Below are 19954 nucleotides of genomic sequence, written 5' to 3'. Positions count from 1 at the left end.
CCGATTGATTTTCCGGGAATACCTCTAACTCGTCAATATGCGCCCACAATTGCTCACTTATGACTTTTTCAATAAGCTTTGACATGTAGGATAAATTTGAAATGGGCCTATATGAATTTAGCTCGTTTACATCACCTTTCCCTTTGTAGATTGGTTTGATCAACGCAGTTTTTTCACAGCTAGGAAAACAGGATTGCGATATACTTAGGTTAATTATGTTCAGGTAAATATTATATACGACTTGTTTGTTTGGAGCTTCACTTATTGAACTGTTTGGGAAAGGGTCGTTTCCACAATATGTATTCTTCATCTCTCTCATAACCTTTAACAAGTCGCACATATTTATCTCCCTAAATTTTATTAACTTCTTTCCCTCCTTCACTGGCATAGCTGACTGCCCCTCCAAGTGATTTTGGGGGAAGCCTCTATAGATTTTATCAATTTTTTCACTAAAGATTATAGCAAAACTCTCTGCACAAACATTGTCAGGCAAGACATATTTTTTCTTTAATCCCATCAAATCATCAAGGTTTTTATGAAAGTCCTTCATGTTATTAGTTTTTTTTACATTCGCCGTTGTAGAATTTTCTTTTTGTTTTTTCTAACAGGATGTTATAGTCATTTCTGGCCTTATTATATAGATTTCTGGCTTGTAAGGATTTGGCTCTTTTCCATCTACCTTCCATCTTACGTCTGTGTCTTTTTGCCTTTAATAGTTCACTATTATACCATCTAACATTTTCGCGTACCACTATTTGTTTGTTCTTTATGGGACACATGGTATCGTACATTTTTCCAAAATTGTCATTGTATTTCTTGGTATAGCACCCAACACATTCTATGTCTTGACATATGTATGAAATAGCATAAGTTTTATGAATTGTGTGATGTATGAATCTAATATAGACGAATAAATGAAAGAACCTCGAGGCCTAAACCTCACACTTCCACGTAAAAATGCTAGTGTGTGCCCTAGTCCTATGCCTAGGGGATTGCTTAGTGCCTAATATGGATATTTTGTGCTGCCGGTTGACATACAACTAGTTTCTTGGTATGCATTTTAGATATCTATTTATTGATCATAATATTTTGGTCTTGATATTTTGTATTTTGGGCTCGAGGCCATAAGCATCCTTCTTTTCCAACTAATGCCTTTTCCTTGGGATATAATAATAATAATAATAATAATAATAATAATAATAATAATAATAATAACAATAATAATAATAATAATAATAATAATTCTTAGTATTACACATAAAAAACGACGTGAATTTTTTCATATATTTATATTTATAACATTTTGCATTATTTACCAGCCTTTATTCTTCGTTCTGAATTTTGTAAACATATCCAAACCACTCTTATTACCTTCTCCCAAAATCCTATTTTGGATATTTAAATGTCCCTCAACGACGTAAAAAAAAAACCCACGTTTCACTGGACATTTAATAACTGCAGTCTATTATGTCATAAGCAATTTCTGGGGATTTAAACATCCATCAATGACGTCAAATTCTACCCACGGAAGTCAAGAGCTTTTATTATGATATGGCTTTCCCGAAATGTTCGTTTGTCGGCATTATAAGTTTTATGTTAATTGCGATTTGATTTTTTTTATTTGAAATTACATTTAAAAACAGAAATATTTTATTGTTATTTATCAAATTCTTACTAATCTTGCATTTTACGCACATATGTAATATTTATTATAAATAGTTTTAAATTATCAAGACGAAGCCACTGCCAAAACGTAGAACGAAGGATATTTTCCAAATGTCGTCACTCTATCCGCACTAGTTGCTTGCTGTCGTGACGCCCTTAGGAGGAAGTTTCCAAGGTAATATTAGATATTTATTACTCTTATGTATTGGATACTTATAAGGTAAATCATTATACAGCCCCAGATAAGTATGAAGTACTTGTCAAGTTGCTTAGGTCACGCCTATACTGTCATAGGCCTATCATAGTCTGTTTTCAAGACTAGGCTACCATATTTAGGCCTACATATTTGGCTTGTCATCAGACATACGCATTGGGTTGTTTTTTATTGGAATTTATTTTATATTAGGCCAGGATAATGAAAAAATTCTTGCAACCTATCCTTATAAGGTACATCTATGCTATTTTTTTTTCTAACCTTAGCCTAGGCCGTAGGCCGATAGAGTCAGTTCTACTCACGAGGTCCACTGTAAACATTATTTAATGCTTTTTGCATTTTTGTCTTCGGATCATGGTTGTATTGCTGGTATTATTTTACTGTATTGCAGGGCAATGTAACCCAGGAAACAATCTACTTTTTTCGGAGCCTTTGTAGGTTATGGGGACACGCCGAGGAAAATGGACAGCTACTAACCCAAACTTCCCCCCCTAACCTGACCTACAAGCCGTGTCCTTACCTTCCTAATGACCTAACGGGGGGAGGCTAACGCCCTCCTGCGACCCCCAAACCACTGTCGCTATAATACAAACCCCACAAACCCAACCTAACCGAACCTAGTAGTTCCCAGGTCACAACCCCTAGCCGGGGCAAGCCCCCGGACCCCCTTCTTGGACTGAAATTAGAAAATATAAAATAACTATATATTATGGTAGATCGGATCATAGTAAAGCACATCTTCCCCTTAAGGAAAAACGATTGGGCTAGTAATAAGAAAGATATCGCCCTGTCCCGATAAAATATATTCACCCCCTTTTTTCTATAGAAAAAAATCCGCTCTCTCAAATAGGACAGGCATTTTTCTATAGGAAAAAAGTAGTTTTTTCCATAGGTTACATTATCCTGTAATACAATACAATAATAGTGCAGTAACTAGTATAAGTGTAGTGCAGAAGGTGTTTACCAACATACTCGTAGATAGCTTATAAGTGACTATAGACATGGATAGGAAGTAGTCTTGATTTTATTACAGATGGAGAAAACTTCGCTACTATAAAACAACTTTTTCAATATTAAACTTAGCCGGTGATCATATAGCTGTCAGCTCTGCTGCCCGACAGAAAAACCTAAGGACAAAATACGCCAGCGATCGCTATACAGGTGGGGGTGTACATCAACAGCGCCATCTGTCGAGCAGGTACTCAAGTACTCCATGTCAACACAGAACCAATTTTCTCTCTGTCGTGCCACTGGCAAGACCTACTAAAATACGCTGTTACTAACTGGATTTGTTTTCACAACTATTTGGTGAAGTACACTATTCTAGTTTTGAGCTTTCGCTATGCAGGGGTTTTATCTTCATCTCAAAACTTGAACTCGTTTTGGATAGATTTAGTTATGGTGACTAAGAGAGTATGGACTCTCTTTCACTTTTAAATGGCCGACCCTTCCCTTAGACGGAAGTGTGTTTAGGTTTTTAGTAATTTTGCTTAACACGTTATAGATCTATATATTTTATATCTCTCCGCCTTTATTAGGCCTCTTCGATTAACTTTCCATTTATTATAAACATATAAAAAGAAATTTTTATGTTTTGTTTATTTGCGACCTTTCCTGATAGTAGGCGGTCCTAACTTGGAACCGAAATTAATCAACGTTGAGCCCGTTATATCGTATTTAGCCTTTAAAGAATTTAAAACTTTTTAAATTTAATGTTTTATGAAAGAATTTCTTTGATAGTCTTCGTACTGTTTTCAAAGATGAACTAACGTTTAGTTTTTTTTAGACTACGCAGTTGTTGACGTTCAGGACGTTCAACATGCGCTCTATCGTTACAATAGAGAGAGAGTGTATCACGGTTTCACTTTGCAGTAAGAGTAAATCGATTCTGACGTTTCGTTCATTCTTTCTTAACTTAAATGGTTTAAATTCTAAATTAAAGGAACTTTTTATTTGGAAAACCTTTCAGTTTTTTCCTTTAGCCATACAACATGTTTTTTTTTTTGACGATATATAATTGGGCTCTTCTCTCAGGTGCGAAATCAAGAGAGAAATAGAGAGAGAGATAGAGACGGAGGGAGAGAGAGGAGAAAAAAACGTTCCGTTCAAGCGGGTAACGTTGTTCTCGTGTCACTCTCCTCCCTAGTCGCTGTACGGGGAAGAAGGTAAACGTTTCTAGGGTTTTATTCTTGTCCCCAGGCTATGTGCGGTGAGAGATTGTAAACGTAGTTTAATTGAACTAGTGTTTAGTCTCTTTCCCAGCCACTGAATTCTTTATCTTTATATGTTTTCTGTTTTTGCTAGTATTAATGAGCTGCATTATACGACTGTTTTCGCAATTACTACCTTTTAATGAAGGGTAGAATTGCGTGTTTCAGGTAGAAATCAGTAAAAGTTTCGATTTCAGTGAAATAAGTGCAAAACAGAAAATCGAAGTGATAAAGTGATATGCGCAAAGTGTTACAGTGTTGCGTCCGAGGGTTCGTCTGTTCGTGCCTGTTGTTCACCTAGTCCGGGACCTCTTGCAAGCTCCCAAGCCCAGGGGAGAAGTAATGTCGAACGACTTACGGGTTCGTCAGGCCTTGATCAACGAAGAGACGTTTTCCCTCCGTGGTTTCGGGCGTATCTACCCAAGATCGCCCCACCCACACAAAGACGAGAGAGCCCATTTACTTCTCGTCTGCGGAAGAGGTTTCTCGTAAGAAACCTTGGACCAAGGTCTCGCAGCTTATTAAGCGCAAGTCGGTCCCTTCCGAGCAAGTCCAACGGCCCAGGTGTAGCCACTGGGTCAGTTCGGACTCGCTGCAGTCTTCCGATGACTGCACACCTCCTAAGAGAGGCAAAGTGGTACCGCAACAGGCAGTAACACCGTCTGTTGCCGCACCTGCTACTGTAGACCCTAAGTGGTCTTTGCTACAGTCTATGCAGACACAGTTAGCATCTTTTATGCAGGAGTATCGTGCGGAGTAGGTTGACGCTGCACCCGTTAGCCTACAACCAACCACGGTTGTGCGTACAGTAGACACTGACGCTACCTGCTCCCGCACTCCGCCTGTGAGAGTTCCACCTCCCATGCGCAGTGTACCCTGCCAGCCGCACGTTGACGTTCACAGACGCACGCTACCCTCCGTTGACGTTCGCGAGTTGCCACAACAACAGGAGGGTGGAGTTAAGTTGCTTTGTTTTGACACTGTGCGTCAACCTCCGCAACCCACTGTGGTTACCGCTACTCGCCCGCAGCAGACTAGTCAGTCAGGAGTAGAGGCTTTGCTTCCCCACACAGCTATGGTTGTTGCCAGCTCACAGACTGTCAAGCAGTTACATGACGTTGCCTTCTGGTCTGCTACTAATGCACCAGTGCTGTATGTCCTCACGCACCTGTTGTGGTTGACAGTTCAGTTTTTGACAGTTCACAGACTGTCAAGCAGTTACATAACGTTGCCTTCTGGTCTGCTGCTAATGCACCAGTGAGACCCTCACTGAGATACCTAGCTTTTCTCGGACAAGGTTCCTGTAGATGAGAAAGTGCTGTTCTCCCTCCTACTGATATTCCTTTGAGGACTCTGTCATTTGGAGAGGAGCCTTAAGCTGCTTAGCCTCCTATGGACTTTAATTAAATCATGATGATTTTTTAAGGATCTTCGTCCGGATCTTGTAACTGCTGCTCCTCGTTCGCCTCACGTCAGAACTTACACTAGGCCTAGCTACTTCGAAGCCGTTGTTGTTAAGCTAGTGCTCTCTCGCTTTCCTAGAGAGCGTTACGTTGGCTAGGCGACTGGTTTTGCACCAGGAGGAGTTTTAGGGATACAGCCTTTGATTTCCCTTCTTTTATACTGGCTTATAGAGCGAGAGTCTGATAGGACACGAGAGAAGCTCTCGGCTTGGGAGTTCATGCCTCTGCCCAGGTAGACTTCTCAATTCTGGTAGACTCGCCCTGGCGCCTAGCCAGGAGACGCTCCAGTTGTTTACAGGTTAACTTCTCAACTTTTGTCGAGCCTTTGAAGTTTTGCTGTACTAGTATGCACACATAACAAGGCTTCCAGGGATGGTAAATGGTTCCGCCTCAGTCGCTAACCCCGTCTGTTGCCACACCTGCTCCCGTAGACCCTAAATGGGCTTTGCTGCAAGACATGCAGTCCAAGCTTGTGTCCTTGATAGAGGACTTAAATACGGAGAAGAACCTTCTGGCCAACAACCTTCCTACCGGTTGGTTGTGCGCCCTGTTGACGCTGAGGTATCCTACTCGCGTCTGCCAGTTGAGGTGGTTCCTCCACCGATGCGACCCAGTGTGGGTTGCCAGTCGCACGTTGACGTTAAGCGACGCTCGGAGGTGGTTGTTGACGTTCAGTGTGTCACTAGGAAGACGTTCAACAACCAGCAGAGGTGACTTGTTGTGACGCAGTGCGTCAACCTCAGCAACCCGGTAGGGTGTTGACTGCACAACCCAGACAGTCTAGACAGTTTCGGGTTGACGCTGTACTTCCTCGCGCAACCATGGTTGTTGACAGTTCACAGACTGTGCATTAGTGCCATGATATTGCGTCCGGCTCCGTCACGCATCCACCAGTGCGACCGGATTCAGCGAGTCAGACGTTGCCCACTCCGTTGCCGTTTCCTCATCAGTTTCAGATGAGGAACCCTCTGATGAGGACGTTGCTGAACAAGACGATCAACCCCCAGCCCTGCTATCCATCCAGAAGATGCTGAAGAAGGAACGCTGCCCAGTCAGGCTGTGGATGAGTCTGGTAGGGACACTGTCATCCGTGGATCAATTTGTGTCACTAGGAAGACTACACCTCCGTCCTCTTCTATACCATCTAGCTTTTCACTGGAAAAAGGACAAGACGCTAGAAGCGGTCTCGATCCCGATTTCCGGAAAGATAAAGTCTGGTCTGACTTGGTGAAAGGACTATATCAACCTTAGAGAGGGTCTTCCCCTGACTGTTCAGACTCCCAACCACGTTCTCTTCTCGGACGCATCGGACGTAGGCTAGGGTGCGACATTAGACGGTAGGGAATGCTCGGGATTATGGAACTCGAGTCAAAGGACAATGCATTTCAACTGCAAGAAGCTACTGGCAGTACGTCTGACCTGGAAAAGCTTCAGGTCTCTCCTTCAAGGCAAAGTGGTGGAGGTGAACTCGGACAACACCACGGCTTTGGCGTACATCTCCAAGCAAGGAGGGACCTACTCTCTGACATGGTACGAGATCGCAAGGGACCTCCTCACCTGGTCAAAAGGTCTAGACATTTCACTAGTAACGAGGTTCATCCAAGGCAACTTGAATGTCATGGCAGATTGTCTCAGTCGGAAAGGACAAATAATTCCAACAGAATGGACCCTCCACAAGGATGTATGCAAGAGACTTTGGGCCACCTGGGGCCAGCCAACCATAGATCTCTTCGCAACCTCGATGACCAAGAGGCTCCCAATATTTTGCTCACCAATCCCGGACCCAGCAGCAGTTCATATAGATGCCTTTCTACTTGATTGGTCACATCTAGATCTATATGCATTCCCTCCGTTCAAGATTGTCAACAAGGTACTGCAGAAGTTCGCCTCTCACGAAGGGACAAGGTTAACGCTAGTTGCTTCCCTCTGGCCCGCGAGAGAATGGCTCACCGAGGTACTTCGATGGCTAGTAGACGTTCCCAGAACACTTCCCCTAAGGGTGGACCTTCTACGTCAGCCACGCGTAAAGAAGATACACCAAGGCCTCCACGCTCTTCGTCTGACTGCCTTCAGACTATCGAAAGACTCTCGAGAGCTAGAGGCTTTTCGAAGGAGGCAACCAGAGCGATTGCTAGAGCAAGGAGAACATCCACCCTTAGAGTCTACCAATCGAAGTGGGAAATCTTCCGAAACTGGTGCAAGTCAGTATCCGTATCCTCGGCCAGTACCTCTGTAACTCAAATAGCTGACTTTCTCTTATATCTGAGGAAAGAACGATCTCTTTCAGCTCCCACTATCAAGGGTTACAGAAGCATGTTGACATCAGTCTTCCGTCACAGAGGCTTAGATCTTTCCAACAATAAAGATCTACAGGACCTCCTTAAGTCTTTTGAGACCACGAAGGAGCGTCGTTTGGTTACACCTGGTTGGAATTTAGACGTGGTACTAAGATTCCTTATGTCAGACAGGTTCGAACCGCTACAATCAGCCTCCCTGAAAGATCTCACCTTTAAGACTCTTTTCCTGATATGCTTAGCCACAGCTAAAAGAGTCAGTGAGATTCATGCCTTCTGCAAGAACATCGGATTCTCATCCGAAACGGCTACATGTTCTACAACTTGGTTTTCTAGCCAAACACGAGCTGCCTTCTCGGCCTTGACCAATATCGTTCGATATTCCAAACTTATCGTATGGTTGGAAATGAACTAGAAAGAGTCTTATGTCCTGTAAGAGCTCTTAAGTTCTATTTAAAAACCTTTACGAGGCCCGTCTGAAGCTTTATGGTGTTCAGTTAAGAATCCATCTTTGCCTATGTCAAAGAATGCTTTATCCTATTTTATCAGACTGTTAATACGAGAAGCTCATTCCCATCTGAATGAGGAAGACCAAGCTTTGCTGAAGGTAAGGACACACGAAGTTAGAGCTGTCGCAACTTCCGTGGCCTTTAAACAAAATAGATCTCTGCAAAGTATATTCGACGCAACCTATTGGAAAAGCAAATCAGTGTTCGCGTCTTTTTATCTTAAGAATGTCCAGTCTCTTTACGAGAACTGCTACACTCTGGGACCATTCGTAGCAACGAGTGCAGTAGTGGGTGAGGGCTCAACCACTACAATTCCCTAATTCCATAACCTTTTTTAATCTTTCTCTTGAAATGTTTTATTATTGTTTTTGGGTTGTCCGGAAGGCTAAGAAGCCTTTCGCATCCTACTTGATTTGGCGGGTGGTCAAAGTCATTTCTTGAGAAGCGCCTAGATTAGAGGTTTTGATGAGGTCCTTTAGTATGGGTTGCAACCCTTCATACTTCAGCTCCTAGGAGTCGCTCAGCATCCTATGAGGATCGCGAGGCTCAGTAAGGAAGACGTACTTAAAAAGGCAGAGTAATTGTTCAAGTCGACTTCCTTACCAGGTACTTATTGATTTTATGTTTGTTATTTTGAATAACTGCTAAAATGGAATACAAAATACTTAGCTCTTAATGTAACACATAATGCTGGTCTCTACCCACCCCCCTGGGTGTGAATCAGCTATATGATCACCGGCTAAGTTTAATATTGAAAAATGTTATTTTCATTAGTAAAATAAATTTTTGAATATACTTACCCGGTGATCATAAATTAAAGGACCCTCCCTTCCTCCCCAATAGAGACCCAGTGGGCAGAGGAGAAAATTGGTTCTGTGTTGACATGGAGTACTTGAGTACCTGCTCGACAGATGGCGCTGTTGATGTACACCCCCACCTGTATAGCGATCGCTGGCGTTTTTTGTCCTTAGGTTTTTCTGTCGGGCAGCAGAGCTGACAGCTACATGATCACCGGGTAAGTATATTCAAAAATTTATTTCACTAATGAAAATAACATTTTCCGGTAATTCTATTCAATAGCTCTGCCAGCAAGTTATTAAATTTAAGTACTTTCACTCATTAGAGACTTTAAACACAATTTCCACCTTTAATTTTTTTAGTCTTTTGAGAGCCTTGGAGGCGTATAAACCTTCAACTTCTAGTGCGGTTTCTCATTTACCATCTACTTTAACATCGATTTTGGTGGGTTTTCTCCCAAGTTCTTGTCTCAATTGTTATATAGATTGTAAAGATTTTGTTTTGCATTATTGTGGTAACATCGAAAGAATAATAAAGTACTGCCAAGATCATGGTGTTATTAAGAGTGAAAGTGGTACTATTTGCCCCACCTGTGGTTCTAAGTGCCAAATTGATATTAACAAAAAAAAAAATTTCGTTGTGACAGAAGACATGTTGTATTGAAAAAGAAGAAAGTGAAAAAAGGTGTAGTTTTTATGTATCCATTTTTAAGGGAACTTAGTTTGAAAAGTTCATTTAGATATAGAATATAATTTGTTACTTGTATGTAATTGTATTGGTGTTAGATTTATTTATGAATTTGTTGAAAATGGGTTAAGAATTTCTCATAAAACTATAAATGGTTGGTGTTCATTCCTTCGTGAGGTTATTGTGCATGGAGTATTGAGTCGGAAAGGTACAGGTCACCTTTACCCTTCAACCTAAGTACACAAAGTGTTTTAGGCAGTCATATTTTATATGGCTGTGTAAAGGTGGGTTCGCATGGGGCGAAGATCCCCGGGTTAGGTAAGTTACGACTACTAGGTTAGGTTAGGTAGTTTGTTTAGGATAGTTGGTGGCCTTGTGTATTGCTAATTCTACATATGCCATTATTTGTATGTTGAAATGACAAATTCGTAGATAATTTTTATTTTTCCTAACTATACAAACCTTAGCTATTTGATAGTGGTTATTACTTTCGGCGTAGCTGAAATGACGAGCCATTAGAATTTTAATGAGGGTTTACTACCCCACCGCTAGTTAGCGGGGGTTAGGGAGGGTAGCTTGCTACCCCCCCCCCCCCACACACACACACCTGTGCTTGAGCTCACTTCGCTTGGAGGTAGGACTTCAAGGGGGATAGGGCTGGCGGGCAAGTTTGATTAAATAGCTAAGGTTTGTATAGTTAGGAAAAATACAAATTACCTACGAATTTGTCATTTGTTCCATAACTGACATCCAACCATGCTATTTAATAGGGGTGACTCACCCATTAGGAAGGGTGGAAAGTCCCGGCCAGTACTGGCTTTTGGCTTTGCCCGGGGACTCATTATTTGAGTGTGTCAGCACTCAATAATGAGTCCCTGTACCTTGCTAGAACCTTGCAACGCAAAGACTGCGGCCTACGCAAGCTGTGTGTGAAGGTATAATAAAGTGTGACTCGTCCTAGGAAGTTGACCTGTAGTCCTTTAGATGGAAACTTTAGGCTAGGACTCTCCCAATACTACCTCGTCAGGGTATGGGGACGTGACAGTATTAGCTTAATACTAAGAACACAAGGGAAGATGGTTTACCTGCAGTGGTTTGAGGTCAGCTGTGCAGAGAACCCAGGATGCTGCTTTCCCTAAGAGAGGGGAAGATGAAGAAAAGAATAAGGGCCAGACAAACTTTTTCATTCATGCAGACTAAGACCGGGTAACAGTGCCCTCAACCTTCTGCTACTTGTCCACTGAGGAGCCTGAAGTTCTAAACCAGCTGTTGTGCAGCCACCACAGGGCCGATAGAGAACGTATCGAGCCTCCTGTGGGTCACGTCTTGCAGATAGTGGGCTGTGAAGGTCGTCTGACGCTTCCACACCCCAGCCTGAAGAACCTGCGTCACTGAGAAATTCTTCTTGAAGGCCAGGGACGTAGCTACGCCCCTGACATCATGTGCTCTAGGGTGTCGTGACGGAGGAGGGTCGGGATTCAGGGACCGATGGATCACCCTTCGAATCCATGCCGAGATGGTGTTCTTGGTGACCCTCCTCTTAGTTCTCCCAGTGCTAACAAACAATGCCTGCACCTGAGGACGCACTGCAGCTGTTTTTCTGAGATATAACTTCAGACTCCTTACTGGACACAGTAGGAGATGGTCTGGGTCATCTGTTACAGAACGAAGTCTCGAAATCTGGATGGAGTCGAACCGAGGATCCGGCACCCCCGTATTCTGAGTCTTAGCAATAAACTCAGGGACGAATTTGAACGTTACCTCCCCCCATCCCCTTGAATGGGCGATGTCATATGAGAGACCATGAAGTTCACTGACTCGCTTGGCCGATGCCAAAGCTAGTAGGAACACCGTCTTCCAAGTTAGGTGGCGATCTGAAGCCTGGCGTAATGGTTCATAGGGAGGTCTCTTAAGAGTCCTGAGAACTCGAACCACGTTCCATGGAGGAGGTCTCACTTCCGACTGAGAGCAGGTAAGTTTATAACTTCGTATGAGTAGGGAAAGTTCCAGCGAGGAAGAAATGTCCATTCCTTTGAGCCTGAAGGCTAGACTTAAGGCTGAGCGATAGCCTTTCACCGCCGAGACTGAAAGGCGCATTTCTTCCCGCAAATACACGAGGAACTCCGCTATTGCTGGAATAGTGGCATCGAGTGGAGAGATACCCCTTCCACGACACCAACCACAGAAGACTTTCCACTTTGCCTGGTAGATAGATGCGGATGATTTTCGCAGATGTCCAGACATCCTAATCGCAACTTGTTGCGAAAATCCTCTCTCAGCGAGGAGATGCTGGATAGTCTCCAGGCGTGAAGTCGCGCTACGGCTTTGTGGAAGATGATGGCATGTGGTTATTTGAGTAGATCGTGTCGTGGAGGGAGTTCTCTCGGAAGCTCCGTTAGGAGTTGCAGAAGGTCCGGAAACCATTCCACGTGATGCCATAGCGGAGCTATGAGGGTCATTGAAAGATTGACTGATTTTCTGGTCTTGTTGAGCACCCTCCTCATCAGACAGAACGGGGGAAAGGCGTACACGTCGATGTTGTCCCACCGTTGTTGGAAGGCATCTTGCCAGAGCACCTTGGGATCCGGGACTGGGGAGCAGTATAGTGGAAGCTTGAAGTTCAAAGCTGTCGCGAACAGATCCACAGTCGGTGAACCCCACAAAGTCAGGACATTGTTGGCTACTAGATGATCCAAAGACCACTCGGTACTCACTATCTGAGACGCTCTGCTCAGATTGTTGGCGAGCACATTCCTCTTGCCTGGAATGAAGCGTGCCGATAGCGGAATCGAGTGGACTTCCGTCCACCTCAGTATCTCTACTGCAAGATGGGATAGCTGCTTCGAAAAGGTACCTCCCTGCTTGTTGATGTAAGCCACTACTGTGGTGTTGTCGCTTATCACCACCACAGAGTGACCCGTCAGGTATTGTTGGAACTGCTGAAGGGCCAAGAAAATGGCCTTCATCTCTAGAAGATTTATATGGAGGCACTTTTCTGATTCTGACCACAAGCCTGAGGTCCTGTGGTGTAGAACATGGGCCCCCACCCTTTCTTTGAGGCGTCCGAAAACAGCATCAACTCTGGGGGGAGGACGAGAAGGTCCACTCCTCTTTGTAGGTTCTCGTCTGTCACCCACCACTGGAGGTCCATCCGTTCCGCAGGTCCCATAGGGATCATGACGTCCGAGGAATTGTAACCTTGATTCCACCGAGACTTGAGTCGCCACTGGAGGGATCTCATCCTGAGGCGACCGTTGGGAACTAGACGAGCCAAAGATGAGAGGTGACCAAGGAGACGTAACCATGATTGGGCTGGAAGCTCTTCTTATCTGAGAAAAGGGCTTGCGACCTTCCTCAGCCTTGCTATCCTGTCGTCTGATGGGAAGGCTTTGTGGAGATTGGTGTCTATAATCATGCCTAGGTATACCAGTCTTTGAGTGGGAAGCAGAGAGGACTTCTCGAGATTTACCATAATCTCCAGATCCTGGCAAAGTCCCAGAAGTTTGTCTCGGTGTCGAAGAAGGGATGACTCCGAGTCTGCTAGGATCAGCCAGTCCTCTAGATAACGGAGGATACGGATGTGATCCGAAGGGGAGGGAGAAAAAGTCTGGGGGTGGAGGGACCTGCCTCAAAGGCTTACGAGGAAACAGATTAGTCCTCGGAGAAGTCACCGCATCCGAAACTCCTCTTTTTCTCTTCAGGGGAGTAGACGCGGCCAAGGATTTGTGGCCCAGTTCAGAGAGAACAGGCTTAAAAGCCTGCATGATCACTCTGATCAGTGCCCCAAACCAAGGCTGCTGGCTGACGGCTGCGCTGTCAGACACTCCCTCTGGAGGGACAGGGATCGACCGATCCCTGGGAGGAGTTTCCAAAGGGGGGGATCGTCTGAGAAGAAAAAGAAGTCAAAGAAGAAATGTCCCTGGACCTTTCTGGAACCTTCCCCCCTACCGGCGAGCTCGCTGTTCTGCGCTTGCGGGGGGGAATGCGGCGATGGCCACCTTGTCGCGCGTTGTCCTGCAGCCTTGTGTGTGGGAGGATATTAACAATCGCGCTGGGGAGCGCGCTGGCGCTTGCACGATGGGGAATACCTGGGGTCACGCGCAGGAGACTGTTGGCGCGCGCGAGGGCGATTGCGAGGGTGCGCGCGGACGAGCGATGGCGCGTAGGAACATGCGCAGGGAGCAGATTGCGCGGGCGTGCAGGATCAGGATGAAGAGCCCGTGTGGGTGAGGGATCGTGCGCTCTAGAAGATGTCGTTGGGCGCGCGCGCAGGAGAGATATCTCCTGCGCGCGGGCGCGCAACTGGACCCTGCGTACGTTGGCGCTCTTCTTGTGGGTGCACATCAGGCTGGCGATGCATCACTGCTGTGGGAGATGGGCGTGGGAGCGTGCAGGTGGCGCTGGCGAGGGATGGCGCGCAGGTGAAGGCAGACGGAGCGCTGGCGAGTAGGGGAACTTTTAAACTTCCCTACTGCACCCAGATCCGAAGATCGTGGGCGCGCAGAAGATCGTTGGCGCGGAGAGCACTGGCGCGCAGGCGAGCGCTGTCTCGCAGGAGAGTGTTGGTGAGCGCTGGCGGGCAGGAGAACGTTGCGCACAGTAGGTTGAGGGCGCGCAGGTGAGCGCTGGCGCGCTTTATCAGGAACATCAGCAACAGGTGCGCGCAGGTAAGAGCTGACGCGCTTTATCATGAACGTCGGCAGCAGGTGCGCGCTGGTGAGCGCTGGCGCGCTATATCAGCAATAGCAGGAGAGCGCTGACGCGCTACCTCCGAAACCTCAATGTGAGCTAATTTGCACGTACGCCTTTGTTGCCCCGAAAGGACCGTTGCCAGTTTTATAAAAACAGGTTTAGTTGGCGCCCACTGCGCATCAGCAGCCAGGAACGGCGACGGCAGGTCAGCAGGTCTGACGGGTGGAAGGTCGGCGTGCCCTTTGTAAGGACGACCTTCCACCGAAGGGGATCGCGAACGATCCGCAGAGAGGTCCAGGGTTGTCGCAGGAACAGTCGGAGATCGATGACGAGGCTCCTCTGCGGCGGACTGCAACGATGATGTTGAACCGAAGAGGCGCCTCCTCACACCCTTATTAGGTGAAGGAAGGCCTCTCCGGCGAAGAGGAAGGCGAGCCTTACGACGTATACGCCCTCTGGGGGCCGTTAGGTCAGCAAGCTGACCATTAGCAGTCCTCTGAAGAGGAGTCTCTATGAGTGAACTCCCCCGAGGGGGAGAATCATCGGCAGAAGAGACTGTTGGACTTGAGAAGTTGCATAGGTAGGAGATACCGCATCGGATACCTCTGCCACCACAATGTCGACGATAGACAGAGGGTCTGCCAAAGTCGGCGATCTCCTACGTTTGCCAGACCTGCTGACCTGCCTTCACCTTTCCTGGCTGCTGACGCGCTGTGGGCGCCCACCCATCCCGTTTTCAAACGGGCACCGGTCCCTTCGGGGCAAAAGGGGCTTTCACACATTGTGTGTAAGTCCCTTAAGCGCCAGGTTTCCCCTGTGCGCCAACGTTCGCCTGTGTGCCAGCGCACTACTGCACGCAAGCGCTCACCGGTTGCTTTCTCATCTCGCCAGCGCTCTCCTGCAAGCCCACGAGCTCCTACACGCCCACGATCTCCTGTTCGCCCTGCAGTTCCAGAGACTACGCGCCCACGATCTCCTGCTCGCCAACGGACCTCTGCGCGCCCTCGGCCTGATACACGCCATGGACGCCCTCGGTCTCCTGCTCGTCAGCGATCTCCTGCGTGCCAGCGATCTCCTGCGTGCCAGCGCTCTCCTGCTCGTCATCGCTCGCCCTTGATCTTCGGATCAGGGCTCCAAAGAGAAGTCTTCTTCCTCTCCTGCTCGCCAGCGCTCTCCTCCACGATCGCCGACTCGCCTTCAGACCTCGCCTGCTCGCCATCCCTGGCCTACGCGCCATCGCCCGCAGTCTCCATCGCGCGCTCACGCGCCCACTGCCAAAACTTCTGTTCCTGATGAGCGCCCTCCTGCGCGCCCGCGCACTAGGGATATTCCCCCTGCACGCACGCGCGTTAGGGATATTCCCCCTGCACGCACGCGCGTTAGGGATATTCCCCCTGCACGCACGTGCGTTAGGGATATTTCCCCTGCACGCACGCGCCCTACGGCTTCGCCCTTACGGGCCCTTCAACATCCTGTGGCTGCACTCCATCCGAGGTCTCTGGAATGGGCACCAACGCGCCCACGCGCCCCGTCACCTACGCGCCCACGCGCCCTGACACCTACGCGCCCACGCGGCCTGTCACCTGCGCGCCCACGAGCTCCTTCTCCTGCGCGCCATCGTTCGCCAACGCGCCATCGTTCGCCAACGCGCCATCGCTCGCCTGCGCGCCATCACTCGCCGGCGCACCATCGCTCACCCGCGCGCCATCGCCCACCCGAGCTAGGCAATGGTACTCAGTGCGATGCCCAGCGGGACCCACAGGGTGTTCCCACACAGGATCCGGCAGTACGACGCGTCAGGTCATTTTCATCGCGTCCCCCCCCTCGTAAGCGCAGGACAGCGCACCAAACGGAGGGAGGAAAATCTCTGGACAGCAGGATCTTTTCTTCTACAGCTTCTTCCTTTCAGGCAGACCCAGTTGTAGTTTCCACTCCTAGGGATCTTACGATCCCCTTCCCTCCAGAGGGTGTCTCTGACAGCGCTGCTGTCAATCGGCTGCCCTGGTTTGGGCCCTTGATCAGAGCGGTTGCGCAGGCTTTCAAGCCCGCTTTCTCTGAACTAGGCCTCAAATCAGCGGCTATCTCGGCCCCCTGAAGAGGAAGAGAGGAGTGAACCACGTGGTTACTTCTCCAAGGGCGAAACTGGTTCCTCAGAAGCCGTCTAGGAAGGCTCCCTCCCCTCCCCAGACTTTCTCTCCATCCCCCGTGGACAAGGGTTTTCCGTCCTCTGGATTCTCGTGAAGCGAGACATTTTCCCATCGCACCAATGGGAGAAACCCCACCTCGCGTCGAGAAGTCTCCTCGGGTGGAGGCGGAGAAGAGCCCCCACCCTCTTTGTTGGAATCCTGCATCCCTCCCAGGAGGGAGTCGAAGGACTCCAAGACGGTTCCGAAATCTTCTTCGAGGATCAGACCAGAACCAGCTAAGCCCGCGGAGAACGTCCATGAGTCCCCCCAAGAAGAGCCTTTGGGGACTGGAGACCTTGCTGCTAGTCCATCAGGAGGAGAGCCGCAGGAGTCGGAGCATGCCTTTTGGCAAGTTTTGACTCTAATGAGGAACCTTAACGGATTTTCGGATCCGGAGATTCCTCCTCGAGAGGGCAAGGACACGGTTCTGGACCGAGTCTTTGGTTCTCAAAAGCCCCCTAAAACCAGCGCGGCTTTGCCCTGGTCCCAGGGGGTCAAGAGTGCCAGAGATAAGGTCGAGAGCCAGCTCTCCGAGCTAGCCTCCTCCAGCCGTTCCAGCACCGGAAACAAACTCCTCCCACCTCCTCGTGTCCACCAAAGTAGGTACTTGGAAATCATCGAGGAGTCCTGTTTAGCTCTTCCCCTCCACCACTCGGTGGAAGAGCTCTCCAGGGGAGTCCCTCTCGAGAGAGACTCCAACCGGCCAGTGTCGTTCTCGGCCTCGGAGATTCTCTGCCAGGAGAAGGTAGCGAAGTGTGCCATGCAGGCCACTTCGTGGCTGGATATCTGGCTAGGATCTCTTGGCATCCTGATACGATCCGAAGACTTGTCTATGGAGAGTACCAGGGAGGCCTTGGAGACCTTCCTTCTTTCAGGCACTCGTACCATTGAGTTTCTGTCCCACCAAGTCTCGAACTTGTGGGCTAACACTATCCTGAAACGCCGTGATACGATGTCTGAAAGATTCAACTCGAAGGTCCCCAACACCGAGGTCAATAAGCTCAGACATTCCTCCCTTTTTGGGGAGTAGTCTGTTTGAGCCGAAAGATGTAGAGCAGGCGGCTGAGATGTGGAGGAAGTCCAACCAGGACTCCCTCCTCCAGAGGGCTTTAACATCAAAGCCCTATAAGCCTCCAGCACCTCAACAACCTCGCCCTGCAAAGACGACAAAGCCGGCAATAGCAGCAAAGGCAGCGGTGTCCAAACAGCCCTTTCCTGTCAAGGACAGGAGAGGCAAGAAGTCCTCCAGGGGAGGCAAAAATCCTAGGGGGAGTGGCCGAGGCCGCAAACGCTAGGATTGGCAGTCCCCCCGCATGTCCACCAGTGGGGGAGTCCTCCAGGGGAGGCAAAAATCCTAGGGGGAGTGGCCGAGTCCAGGGGAGGCAAAAATCCTAGGGGGAGTGGCCGAGGCCGCAAACGCTAGGATTGGCAGTCCCCCCGCATGTCCACCAGTGGGGGGATGCCTCCAAAGTTGCGCGAACAGGTGGCAGCAACTCGGGGCGGATTCCTGGACGATCTCCGTGATCAGCCAAGGATATCGCGTCCCATTCATAACATCTCTTCCTCCCCTGACAGCGAATCTAGTGTCGTTGAGCTCTCTTGCCATGGGATCGGCAAGAGGGCAAGCCCTTTGGGCAGAAGTCAAGACCATGTTGAAGAAGGACGCTCTCCAAGAGGTTGTCGACGGGTCCCCAGGCTTCTACAGTCAACTTTTTTTGCTTGTAAAGAAGGCGTCTGGAGGCTGGAGACCAGTCATCGACCTCTCAGCTCTGAACAGGTTTGTCAAGCAGACCCCTTTCAGCATGGTGATGGCAGACACGGTCAGACTCGCAGTGAGACCGCGGGACTTCATGTGCACACTGGATCTGAAGGACGCGTACTTCCAGATCCCAATCCATCCGTCTTCAAGGAAGTACCTAAGATTCAGCCTAGACAACAAGATCTACCAGTTCAAGGTGCTGTGCTTCGGTCTCTCCACAGCACCTCAGGTTTTCACCAGAGTGTTCACCCTGATATCTTCATGGGCACACAAGATCGGCATCCGTCTCCTCCGTTATCTGGACGACTGGCTGATCTTAGCAGACTCGGAGTCAACCCTTCTTCAACACCGAGACAAACTTCTGGGGATTTGCCAAGATCTAGGGATCATGGTAAATCTCGAGAAGTCTTTTCTGCATCCTTCCCAAAGACTGGTATATCTAGGCATGATATTGGACTCCAATCTCCACAAAGCCTTCCCTTCAGACGACAGGATAGCAAGGCTGAGGAAGGTCGCAAGTCCTTTCCTCAGACGAGACGAACTCCCAGCTCAATCGTGGTTACGTCTCCTCGGCCATATCTCATCCTTGGTCCGTCTAGTTCCCAATGGTCGCCTCAGAATCAGATCCCTGCAATGGCGACTTAAGTCCTGGAGGAGTCAAGGACACGATTCCCCGGACGTCTTGATCCCTATGGGTCTCGCGGAACGGACGGACCTTCAGTGGTGGGTGGCAGACGAGAACCTACGAAAGGGAGTGGATCTTCTCGTCTTCCCCCCGGATTTGATGTTGGTTTCGGACGCCTCATAGAAAGGGTGGGGGCCCCACGTTCTGAACCACAGGACCTCAGGCCTGTGGTCAGAATCAGAAAAGTGCCTCCATATAAATCTGCTAGAAATGAAGGCCATTTTTCTGGCCCTTCAACAGTTCCAACAGCACCTGGCGGGTCACACTGTGGTGGTGATGAGCGACAACACCACAGTAGTGGCTTACATCAACAAGCAGGGAGGTACCTTTTCAGAACAGCTATCCCATCTTGCAGTAGAGATACTGAGATGGACCGAAGTCCACTCGATTCCACTTTTGGCACGCTTCATTCCAGGCAAAAGGAATGTGCTCGCCGACAGTCTGAGCAGAGCGTCTCAGATAGTGAGTACCGAGTGGTCTTTGGATCGTCAAGTAGCCAACAAAGTCCTGACTTTGTGGGGTTCCCCGATTGTGGATCTGTTCGCGACAGCATTGAACTTCAAACTGCCGCTGTACTGTTCCCCAGTCCCGGACCCCAAGGCTCTCTGGCAAGATGCTTTCCAACAACGGTAGGACAACATCGACGTATACGCCTTTCCCCTGTTCTGTCTGATGAGGAGGGTACTCAACAAGACCAGACTATCGGTCAACCTCTCGATGACTCTCATAACTCCGCTGTGGCTTCACGCAGAATGGTTCCCGGACCTTCTGCAACTCCTTACGGAGCCTCCG

General features: G+C 48.3%; 1 protein-coding gene across 2 annotated transcripts in view; it reads left to right on the top strand.

Annotated features, from left to right (window-relative positions):
* Positions 1–1731: 1731 nt before the first annotated feature.
* Positions 1732–19954, top strand: part of LOC137651231 (putative inhibitor of apoptosis) — an 83973-nt gene continuing 65750 nt past the window's right edge. For both annotated transcript variants that reach the window (XM_068384448.1, XM_068384447.1), the window contains exon 1: positions 1732–1840. The gene's annotated coding sequence lies outside the window, so the exon portion shown is untranslated. The remainder of the gene's footprint in view (positions 1841–19954) is intronic.

This window comes from Palaemon carinicauda, chromosome 12 (genome assembly GCF_036898095.1).
Source record: "Palaemon carinicauda isolate YSFRI2023 chromosome 12, ASM3689809v2, whole genome shotgun sequence".
In the NCBI taxonomy this organism is placed as follows: Eukaryota; Metazoa; Arthropoda; class Malacostraca; order Decapoda; family Palaemonidae; genus Palaemon; species Palaemon carinicauda.
The sequence above is the reverse complement of the archived record's forward strand: the minus strand, read 5'-3'. Positions and strand labels throughout refer to the sequence as shown.